This window comes from Rattus norvegicus, chromosome 15 (assembly GCF_036323735.1).
Source record: "Rattus norvegicus strain BN/NHsdMcwi chromosome 15, GRCr8, whole genome shotgun sequence".
Lineage (NCBI taxonomy): Eukaryota > Metazoa > Chordata > Mammalia > Rodentia > Muridae > Rattus > Rattus norvegicus.
The window spans coordinates 83,904,261-83,916,608 of NC_086033.1; the positions used below are offsets into that span (position 1 = coordinate 83,904,261).

A 12,348-nucleotide genomic window follows, 5' to 3' on the forward strand; every position below is an offset into this window, starting at 1 on the left:
TTCTCCCATTAGCTGATAGCAACTTCTCAGTGTACTCGTTTAAACTTCTTCCCAGAGCACCATGGTACTTGACGTTTCTACAAAACTGCAAGCACGTTACAGTTGTTCATTCGTCTCCTACTTTTTAAAGCATAGCACTGCCTCGTGAACATGTTTTGAAATGTCAGTGATTATATTCCTAAAGCATGATGTTAAGTAATAATGATGATAATAGCTTTAGGGCTTTTCTCTAATGTATTACATTTATTAATTCATTTAATTTTCACAATTTATGATGTAGATACTAATAGTGTATTCAGAGCTATGCAGTTGAAATAGCCAAGTTTATAACTCTTAATAATAATAGTCAGTGTTTACAAAATGCTTATTTTGAGCAGGTCACTGTGATTGTTGTTTAGTATAAACTAGGTTCTTTATCTTTTTCCTAATAATTATATACATTTATCTCACTTGTCAAATAGGAAAACCTCGTTTCAAGAGGAAAATAATTTAGGAATGCTCTAAGTAGTAGGGGCATAATTTGAAAGTAGGCAGAATCACGTCTTTAAAAGCTAGCAGAGTAATTGTTGGTGGATTTCTTCATCATTTCATTGCCCAAGCTCCACGAGAGATGACCCAAAACAAAAGAAAGAAAGTAATTAGGCATCTGACGCTTAAAGTTTGGTAACCATGAGAAATCAGTGTCAACTTTAAAAACCACATAGAATGATTACAGGGTTTCTGATTTTGCCTCTCCAAGCTCAGCCAGTCTCCCCCCACCCCTCTCTGTGGTGCCTAGGTGACAAAACACCTCACAAAAGCAACTTCCGGAAGACATCGTTTGTTTTGGATCCCTGGTTAGGGGAGGGGCTGAGGGCAGAATTGTGAAGCAGCTGCAGCCAATGGGCAAAGGGCTGGTAAGGCGTTCACTTCCTCCTTCAGTCTTTCTTGTGGCTTCGCGCGCTCAGGTTCCCACCAGGCCTTCCTTGCTCAGTTAACTATTTCTGGAAACATGTTCCCAGATACACCCGAACATCCATGGTGATTCTAAGTCTAATAAGGTAGATAATGGGGAGTACCAACAAGGGGTGACAAAACAGATGAAGGGAAAACATTTCTTTATCCACCTTCCTTCCTATCCTTATTTGCTACCTCCAGTTTCTGGTTGCCAATAGTGGTGCCCTTCCACACACGACTCCTGTCCTCCCTGATCTCTCTCTGTCTCTCTCTGTCTCTCTCTGTCTCTCTCTCTCTCTCTCTCTCTCTCTCTCTCTCTCTCTCTCTCTCTCTCTCTCTCTCCCCCATCTCTGGAACTTCCTTCCCTTCTCCTCTCTACTTTGGTAATGACACAGGACTGCCACTGTTGCTATCTCTGAAAGCCTCTTCAGCTCTTTTACTCTTACCAACATGCTTGCTCTTTATGATGTAAACAATTTATTAATTACACTAGGCTTAATGGAAACATCAATGGTTTTGTTCTCTTTCTTGTCAGGTCCCTAATTTCAGAACAAAAGTCTGGATGGGAAGACAAACTCAATTAACGAACTGATGACATTTTTTCAGTAATAGAGATGTTGAAGGCAAGGTTTTTAACAACTCTCTGTCTGTGTGTGTGATGATGGCAGGCCAAACAAGAAGTCGCCTAATTGTATAGAGGACAAGGCAGGAATTCCCAGGGATCACCTCTCAGGAATGATATCCAAACTGGAAAGATTTCTTCATACAATCTTTACTGGGTACTGTCAATCATAGCCAGAGACTCAAAGAAAATAAACATGTTGATCAGTGAAAATCCTAGAAGACACTAAACACAAGCATTGCTGTTCTTTAGAGGGGAGGTGGTGATAGATCTAGGAACAAAGTTAGGAAAGAGCGTGATAAAATTATAAACTGCTTAACCACACAGGCTAACAGTCATGGAAAAACCCATGTCATGTTAATAGCAACACTGGCATGTTATGTGAACATAACATTGCTGGTACCACTTAAATTCTCAGTTCTTCCAGAGTGTGCAAGGGCTTCCTCTCCAAGCCACAAGTCTGAAATTCATGAGATTTTGTATTGGACACTGCTTGACAAGGGCACAGTAGCGTTTTCTTTTCCAGTAGAAGAATTTCATCTTCTAAATCTATTATAACTGGACAATGAAACTTGCTGAGCTGGCTAGAGTATGAACACATGTAACTGCTTACATTCCTATGTGGGTGTGAAAAGTTGGAGGAGAAAATTACTTTCACCACACTATACCAAGGCAACTCTTATAACAGAAAACACTTAACTGCGGGCTTGCTTATAGTCTATGCATATTAGTCCATTTTCGTTATAGCAGGGAGCATGGCAGTATATAGGCAGGCATGGTGCTGGAGCAGTAGCTGAGAACTTTATATCCCAATCCATAGGTTGGCACAGGTCAAGAGAGAGAGAGACAGATAGAGAGAGACAGAGACAGAGAGACAGAGCTTGGTCTAAATTTTTGTCTCCCCCCCAACCCCTGGTCTAAATTTTTGAAATGTCAAAGCTTAGCTCTAGTGGCACAACTCCCCCAACAAGGCCACACCTCCTCTAAGAAGACCACACCTCCTTTAAGAAGACCATACCTCCTCTAGGAAGACCACACCTCCTCTAAGAAGACCACACCTCCTCTAAGAAGACCACACCTCCCAATTCTTTTCAACAGTCCACAGCTGGGACCCAAGCATGAAAACTTATGCGTCTGTGGAGGCTGATCTCATTCAAACAACCACACCTTCTTTAAAAATGTATAGGTATGTAATCTGATTTCTATTTGAGATATTTTGTATTTATAGGCCTCTAGTAGGTAATGCCTACTTTCACAGCAGGAGGTGTGACACACATGTCCTTAAGAGACAGAGGGTTCTAGAGCATCATGCTACCATAGAGAAGGGCACAGCCTAGTAATAAGGAAACTGAAGCACTGTGGCTGACATTCTCTAGTGTTACATGGTTACCCTGAGTAGCCCCACTGATCTTACAACATGTCTTTGGTCACTAAAATGATAGGTACACTAGTGTGATGTAATCATTCTGCCTTAACTCTGATAGGTACGATGAAATATTATTGAGATTTCCCCAGGGCCATGGGGCTATTCTGGCATACACACTGTGAAAATACTCCAAGGGAAAAACCTCAGCACATATCCTAATTTCATGATCTTTGCCAAACTTTTTTGAACATCCTATTTAAAAGATCTTTAGATAGGAATCAGTATTCCCCTAAGAATTTGTACAGGCCACTTCCAGAAGGAAGGGAAGGTTCTCCTTGTTAAGAAAATTGTAGAAGCAGTTGACAGCTATCATCCTTGAAAATCTGATTTTCTTCATAAGAAAAATAACATTTATAGAATATGGACATTCAAGATTGTAACCTAAAATAATTTGCTACCTAGCCTCTTGAGTGAGTTTGTCAGTACAATTAAAAAGTGCTAATTAGGGAAGATTGGTTAAAACATTACATGAACCTCTTCCTGTCCCCTGGGTCTCCAAGTTGACGAATCTTGAAGCACAGTAGCTCCCTCTGCCTCTTATTCCTTGCTTCTCAACTCTCTGAATTTGTATTACAGAATTCAACTTTACTACTCTAGTAGGCTTGCAAAAGAAAACACTAAACAATTTTCTGGATGTGATAGCACTTACCTATAAATAATCCCAGCACTCTAGAGGCTGAAGTAGGAGAATTGTTGTGAATGTGGAGTCAACCTGGGTTGGCCAAACAAATGTAACTGAAGAGAAGAGTTTTCATTCCACCCACTTACAAGTTCTTTCTTCAATCTCCTTGGATAAAGATAAACGTATACTCAGGCTTGGTTTTGGCAGAGATGGCCTCTGATTTAGTTCCTGACAAGGATTACCAGGACATACACATATGAAATGTATCCTTATGATAATCACAAACTGTATGAAGAGGATACTTTCCATGCAGTGACTGCGGTCATCACTATGCTTAGTGTGCCAGCATCCATCCATTCATAACTTTTACTAAGAGAAGTCAGTTACACTGTGTTGCTCTGTTGAAGGCAGCAGGTTCTAGCTTCTCTTCAATAGACTTGTTAATCTAAAGGAGATAATATACCAAAGACTGACATCAAGAGATACATTTTCTAGGTTTCTGAAAGTAGACCTATCTTATTTGTATTTCTCAGGTTTATCATAGTTATTCAAGCTATTTGTCTATTATTAGAAGAGGGAGGGTGTGTACCTAATAAAGTCACTTTTAATTTTCCAAAAGTTTCTTTCAGAATATATAGCACTAAGAAGTAATTTGTATTCACCTATCTTTCTGAGAATAAAAGCCATGCGGCTACCTTAGTTTTTGACTTCTTATAGTGTGTATAACTGTATTGGCACGTCACAGGGACATTGTATCTCCTTTTATTCTTAATTATGCAATTCTTTACGTTTATCTCTTTGAAAACTAGATTTACCATGTTTGTATTTGTTGCAATACACACTCAGGTAATCAAATGAATATGTAAATGTATGTAGAATTACTTGTTGAGAGAAAATCCTAAGATATTTTCTTTCTTCTCTAAATCAAGACTCTCCAGTTCCTTCATGTACAAAGCAACTCATGCCGTACAAAGGTAGTCTAATATCAAATCTAAAATATACATGAAGTCAAGCATTCTGATTGATAGCTGGCATCGAGGCTGAAGTCTCAGTCCTACACCATACCTGTCTACTGACACATCATTCCATTAGTCCTCTTAGGAATGTTCATGACTCTTAGAAAATCCTTAAGTCATATCAATTTTTTTCTTTAGTACAGTGTACTGTGTGCTACCAAGGTTAGACCATTATCAAATTCTGTGACTGAGCTCTCAGTGTTGATCCTAAAATCAGTACAGATGATCCTTATACAAGTGTCCTTTCAATGACTGTTCTATTTATGTTACCACATAAAGGGAATTGATTAAGGTAAGTGTTGTAGTTCGATGAACCGTAAAACTTTTGGCTGTCAAGGCATTAAAATATCCATAAATAGATTTAGGTTATCTATGCATATGTGTGTTCTAGGCAAGCAAAAATAAAGAATATTTCAAAGAATACAGATTTTTTGCCTTAAATGTGTGTGCCTGTATGTATGTACATATGTATTGTATATACATGTGTGTGCATATATGCATATATGCATTTAAATGCATATATGTGCATAGCAATTTTTGGTGCAGGATCTCATGCACTCTAGCATATCCTCTAACTCCCTTATGTAGTTGAGGGTGATATTGAACTCCAGGTCTTCACTTTCTAGCCCTCAAAAGGCTTATATTATAGGCGTGTACCACCACATGTAGCTTATATTGTTTCTTCTTAAGGATACCTTTTTTCTCAAGCTTTAAACTTCACTCTTAAAGTCTTTACTTTTTTATTCATAGCTATGAACATCTGCACACACATTGCCATGTGTAAGAACATATACATCCATATCTATCTATCATCTATCTGTCTATCTATCTATCTATCTATCTATCTATCTATCTATCTATCTCTATCTTTTCACACACACACACACACACACACACACACACACAATTTGTTAGGTAAGTGTTTAAGTATGGGCATATTATTTCCTAACTCCCCTTTCACTTAACAATGCGATCTGGCTATTACTTCACAAAAGTATATAAACAGACTTAATTCTTTTTTCGTAGGATTCTTCACTGTATGGACAGAAGAGTTTTTTCAATTGTCGATATGTTGCTGGGTTGCACTTGAGCACTTCTGTCATACTAGTGTACTTTATTACATGGTCCACTCTCTTTCTTAGTGTTCTTCATGTGAAATATTGTATTTCCCATTGCAATTTTTCTATAATTTCATCCTTGTGAAAATTGTAAAGGGATGAGGATGTACATACTCAGCTTGCTCAGGGTCCTAGGTTTGTGCCCTAGAACTACAAAAAAAAAATGTCCTAAGAAAGACGCTGTTGGGTATTAAATGTATGCATGTCCATTGAAATTATTTAAATGACAGTGATTAACATCATATATCAACTTTCTTGGTTTCTTTCAATGTGTGTATTTTGTACTCTTTCTGTCATAATGAATACTGTTGAATGAGCTTGCCTGTATTTGGTTAGAGTGTTTTGGCCAATCCTTGAAACAAAAACACTCATCTGTATTATTTTCTTTAAGATTTATAGAATGGTTACTTCCTTCTCCACCAATTTAAAATAATTTCCCTTTATTACTTATAATCCTATAGCATATCTTTGTGTATATCTTATAAATACAAGTCAATTGCCAAATTTTATGTGTACATCTATGTGAATATTCATGTACATGCATGCCTCTGTGTGTGTGCCTGTGTGGGTGTGGTGTGCTGTGTGTATGCAGTATATCTGTGTGTGCGTGTGGTATGTGTATGTCTGTGAGTGTGGTGTGTCTCTGTGTGGATGTGGGAGGTGTCTCTATCTGTTTTATGCATTTAACTCTCTGTGTCTTGTGTGTGTGGTATATGTATGTCTGTATCTGTGGTGTGTATATGCCTGTGATATGTTTATGTGTGTGTATTTACGTGTGTGTTTGGTTATATAAGTGTGTGTTGCTTGGGTGGATGTGTGCTTGTGTGTAGCATGTACATATCTCTGTGTGTCTCTGTATGTGGTGTGTATCTGTGTATGTGATATATCTATGTGTGTATCTATGTTTGGTGTGTGTGTGTCTTTGTATATGTGTGCCTGTGTGTATACACATGCATGCCTGTGTATGTGTGTGCTTTTGCATTTGATTTTGTGTGTTTGTATGTGTATGGTGTGCACCTCTTTGTCTCCAATTGTAGGGCATGCTATAATGGTGGTAGAAATACATGATGGAGGAGGTTCGTCACCACATGACAAACAAAGCAGAGAATAGGATGAAAATGCCAAGCATAAGACATCCTTTAGACCTCACTGCACTAACCAAGTTCCTTTAGCTGGAGCCAACTTCTGCACTCTGGGATAGTGCCTCCAGCTGAAGTTTTGTGCTTTTTACTTGCTTCACTCTCTATTTTATATTGTTTGAATTTTGCTCTTTGATACAGTTTTTCCCTGTCCTAGAACTCATTATGTAGATGAGTCTGGCCTCCTCACTTTGACTTTATCACAAAAGTCTACCCAGCTTCCTTGTGGTTTCCAGTAGACATGACTCACAGAAGACCTTATGATGTTCCAACATGTCTTCCTCAGTGTCACTGAGTGTTTAAATGTGACATCACTAATCAAAAGAGAGAAAGTATGTACAGGACTTGGGAAGGAGAACAAAGAAGGAAGTGTCACAGTTATATTTTAATTTAAAAAATTTAAGCTCTATTAGGTCATCTTAGAACATACAAGACAGTTTGGTATCCACCGGAATGCTTTTTCTTCCCCTCTCCCTTTGTGTGTGTGTGTGTGTGTGTGTGTGTGTGTGTGTGTGTGTGTGTGTGTCCATATTTAAATTTTCAAATTTCAATATCAGGTATCTTCCTTGATGTTTCTCCATCTTAGGCTTTGAGACAGATCACTCACTGAATGTGGTGCTCATGGATTTAGCTAATCAGACTGGCTTTTGAGATCCAGGGATCATCCTGTCTGCGTGCCATCCTGCTTAGGTTCCAGGGTTGTAGACTGCACTGACCAACCCAGATTTTCAACGTAGTGAGAATTGGATTTTTTTTATGGCAAGGCCAGGAGCTACTGTATTTAGTTACAGAGTCCAAACACAGGGGTCCAAAGTCCACAGACAAGTCCTTGGTAATCTAGGAATTTCTTACCTAAATGGAATTTTTTAGTCATGGTTCTTGTCATTATGGGGTAGGGTTGAAGCCAAATTCTTTTTTTTTTTTCTTTTTTATTAACTTGAGTATTTCTTATTTTCATTTCGAATGTTATTCCCTTTCCCGGTTTCCGGGCAAATATCCCCCTAATCCCTCCCCCTCCCCTTCTTTATGGGTGTTCTTTTTTTTTTTTTTTTTATTAACTTGAGTATTTCTTATATACATTTCGAGTGTTATTCCCTTTCCCGGTATCCGGGCAAACATACCCCTCTCCCCTCCCCTTCCTTATGGGGGTTCCCCTCCCAACCCTCCCCCCATTGCCGCCCTCCCCCCAGCAGTCTAGTTCACTGGGGGTTCAGTCTTAGCAGGACCCAGGGCTTCCCCTTCCACTGGTGCTCTTACTAGGATATTCATTGTTACCTATGAGGTCAGAGTCCAGGGTCAGTCCATGTATAGTCTTTAGGTAGTGGCTTAGTCCCTGGAAACTCTGGTTGCTTGGCATTGTTGTACATATGGGGTCTCGAGCCCCTTCAAGCTCTTCCAGTTCTTTCTCTGATTCCTTCAACGGGGGTTCTATTCTCAGTTCAGTGGTTTGCTGCTGGCATTCGCCTCTGTATTTGCTGTATTCTGGCTGTGTCTCTCAGGAGCGATCTACATCCGGCTCCTGTCGGTCTGCACTTCTTTGCTTCATCCATCTTGTCTAATTGGGTGGCTGTATATGTATGGGCCACATGTGGGGCAGACTCTGAATGGGTGTTCCTTCAGTCTCTGTTTTAATCTTTGCCTCTCTCTTCCCTGCCAAGGGTATTCTTGTTCCCCTTTTAAAGAAGGAGTGAAGCATTCACATTTTGATCATCCGTCTTGAGTTTCATTTGTTCTAGGTATCTAGGGTAATTCAAGCATTTGGGCTCATAGCCACTTATCAATGAGTGCATACCATGTATGTCTTTCTGTGATTGGGTTAGCTCACTCAGGATGATATTTTCCAGTTCCAACCATTTGCCTACGAATTTCATAAAGTCGTTGTTTTTGATAGCTGAGTAATATTCCATTGTGTAGATGTACCACATTTTCTGTATCCATTCCTCTGTTGAAGGGCATCTGGGTTCTTTCCAGCTTCTGGCTATTATAAATAAGGCTGCAATGAACATAGTGGAACACGTGTCTTTTTTATATGTTGGGGCATCTTTTGGGTATATGCCCAAGAGAGGTATAGCTGGATCCTCAGGCAGTTCAATGTCCAATTTTCTGAGGAACCTCCAGACTGATTTCCAGAATGGTTGTACCAGTATGCAATCCCACCAACAATGGAGGAGTGTTCCTCTTTCTCCACATCCTCGTCAGCATCTGTTGTCCCCTGAGTTTTTGATCATAGCCATTCTCACTGGTGTGAGGTGAAATCTCAGGGTTGTTTTGATTTGCATTTCCCTTATGACTAAAGATGTTGAACATTTCTTTAGGTGTTTCTCAGCCATTTGGCATTCCTCAGTTGTGAATTGTTTGTTTAGCTCTGAACCCCATTTTTTAATAGGGTTATTTGTTTCCCTGCGGTCTAACTTCTTGAGTTCTTTGTATATTTTGGATATAAGGCCTCTATCTGTTGTAGGATTGGTAAAGATCTTTTCCCAATCTGTTGGTTGCCGTTTTGTCCTAACCACAGTGTCCTTTGCCTTACAGAAGCTTTGCAGTTTTATGAGATCCCATTTGTCGATTCTTGATCTTAGAGCGTAAGCCATTGGTGTTTTGTTTAGGAAATTTTTTCCAGTGCCCATGTGTTCCAGATGCTTCCCTAGTTTTTCTTCTATTAGTTTGAGTGTGTCTGGTTTGATGTGGAGGTCCTTGATCCACTTGGACTTAAGCTTTGTACAGGGTGATAAGCATGGATCGATCTTCATTCTTCTACATGTTGCCCTCCAGTTGAACCAGCACCATTTGCTGAAAATGCTATCTTTTTTCCATTTGATGGTTTTAGCTCCTTTGTCAAAAATCAAGTGACCATAGGTGTGTGGGTTCATTTCTGGATCTTCAATTCTATTCCATTATAGGCAATTAACCAACTGAGCCATCTTCCCAGCTTTCCCTCTTGTGCACATATAGACACAATGTCACTATACACAGTTTTCTCCCATCAGTTTTGTTGGTTATGCTATGCCTATGAGCATAGAGAAATTTCACCCATGCTCTATTCCTTAAAGTCACTGTCTTTGTTTATTTGTTTGTTTGCTTTTTTTTTTTTTTCGGAGCTGGGGACCGAAACCAGGACCTTGCGCTTGCTAGGCAAACGCTCTACCACTGAGCCAAATCCCCAACCCCTCTTAAAGTCACTCTCAATCTTAGTTCTACGACAGAACAGGTTTATAAAGCTCTAAGCCCTAAATTGATATTTCTCTTATATTTTGCTTTCGGAGGTTAATTCTCTATTGAAATATCAGTACAATTTTATGAAAGATTTTCTTATAGTTAAAGAAAATAAAACTTTTCCTAGATCTCAAATTAACACACCTTGACCATCTCTCAAGACACATTACTATCCCTCTTTGTTTAACCTGCATTTAAGGGAAAAAAATTAAACAACCAATATTACTTGCCTTGAATTTCCTGGCAATCCACTTATCCAGCCTAAGTGAATGTATAGTTTTAATATTAAATGATGTATTTTCCATGACCCTGACCCAGGGAGAAATGTAAGATTATGTGTATGGATGCGTTATGACAATCATTTACTGAAAACAGTGAATGGTCAAAAGTGAGCTTATTTAAAAAAATATCTGTCATAAATATTGGAAACAGAATGCGGATATTGATTGGCAATGGTATATTTGCAGTACTAAATGTTCTGGGGTCAATATGAATAAATGATTTAATTTGTTCTGAAGCTCAGTTAAAATTTTTTATAAAGCATCACTCACACCTTCCTCGTGAGATACTTTCTATGCTTAATAATAAATACAGAGCAAAGTCCTTCGTTAGTGAGAGCGAGACACCAGGGAGACGTGGGAACAAGATAGACTCACACGTCAGACAAGACACAGCAAAAGAGACAGTTTGACCACAGTGAGGCTGGAAAGACATATAGACACACAACAGCTAGAAACCATAAAGTCCAGACAGATGGAAAACACAGCAGTAGAGAACGCAAACTTGGCCTTGTTGTTGGTCAATAATACCAAAGGGAAGCGCTTGTGCGCTAGTGGGAGAGCAATACATTTCTGGGCCTCTTAGGTGATGCTTTGAGCATTTAAATGATGCATACCGGATTCGCTCAATCCAGCTTCATAATAATAGTAATAAAAACACAACCATGTTTCTATGTCCTTTACAGCTGATGGTCAGTTTGGGTAGATATGAAATAAATGCTCAACTTTAAGTATTTTTATATACTTCTAAAAAAATGGCGACTATAATGGAACACATGATATTGGATTATTTACAGTGTGTTGCCATGTCTTCCTGATGATATCTCTTGCAGAAGGGTCTCTACAAACAGCAAACGACAGCCTCTACAAACAACAAACGACAGCCTCTACAAACAACAAACGACAGCCTCTACAAACAACAAACAACAGTCTACAGATCCTCTGTTAATAAATAGATGCAGATTTTTTCAAACAGTGCCTTCTGATCATTTTCCCTTTCTTTCCTGTCTGACTTGATGTCCTCTCCATCACAAACAAACAGACAAAAAAAAAAACACCAAACACCAAACTCAAAACACTGAGAGAGACAGTGACAGCATGTACAAGTTCAGATCGGACAAAAGGCCAACATAGAGAGGGGGTAAGTATAAACAGAATCAAAGTGCTACCCCAAATCAAAAAGCTATTTGTAATTGATACTTCCTGAGAAAGGGAACCATCAATTGTCTACAATACACTATCACTCTCTATATAAATATTGACTTCACTCCAGGGAAGTCCCCTGTCCAGGAGTATTTGGGCAACATAAACAGACACCAATTTTTGTATGTATGTGTGTGGATGTGTTTTTTGTTGTTGTTTCATTTGTTGTTATTTTGTTGTATTGACTTCTGTTATTGTTTGTTTACATATTGTTTTTAATGTAAAGAATGATTTGAGTTTCTCAAAGGCAGTGAAACCATGAATACTGTGTCCAAAAAAAAAAAGCTAATAATGTAAAAGTTATTTTCTAGCTATGTCTAAACAACAATAACAAAAACAAAACTTACTATTAGTGCATTTTTCTAAACATCATACAGATTGACTATTTCAAAAATTAAAATCAACAAATCAAGATGGGTCATTAAATAATAAATATGTTACTTTGTAAATAGTTGGGCTACAATATAAATTTTCAAGTAGTCAAGAAAATATTTCATAATGCGTTAATTATACTAAGCTCTAGTTCATCTCATTTCTTGAACAAGTCAAAAGTATTAAGTTAATCAGAAGTTTTAACAATAGCTAATGTTTTGCAGTGGTTTTCTCTTTCTGTGCATGTGTGTACATAGGCATGTTTGCATGTAGATACATGTATTCATGTGCATGGGCATGTATGTATGTTGCATGGGTGAACCCTAAGTGTGCTTCTCACTCAGGTGCCATATACTGTTCTTTCAGATGAGGTTTCTCCCTGGACTGGGCTTTGTCAGATTGG

At 38.6% G+C, this 12,348-nt stretch overlaps 1 long non-coding RNA gene across 6 annotated transcripts; it reads left to right on the forward strand.

Moving 5' to 3' along the window:
- The first annotated feature begins 818 nt into the window (after nucleotides 1-818).
- LOC108352955 (uncharacterized) lies at nucleotides 819-11,343 on the forward strand. Of its 6 annotated transcripts, none has more exons than XR_005494205.2 (4): nucleotides 907-1,040; nucleotides 1,472-1,715; nucleotides 2,498-2,744; nucleotides 11,168-11,343. It is a non-coding gene; the product is annotated as an uncharacterized LOC108352955 (long non-coding RNA). The 6 variants fall into 6 exon arrangements; XR_010057997.1 differs by having other exon boundaries at nucleotides 11,204-11,343; XR_001841409.3 differs by having other exon boundaries at nucleotides 819-1,040; nucleotides 1,472-2,744.
- Nucleotides 11,344-12,348: the final 1,005 nt, after the last annotated feature.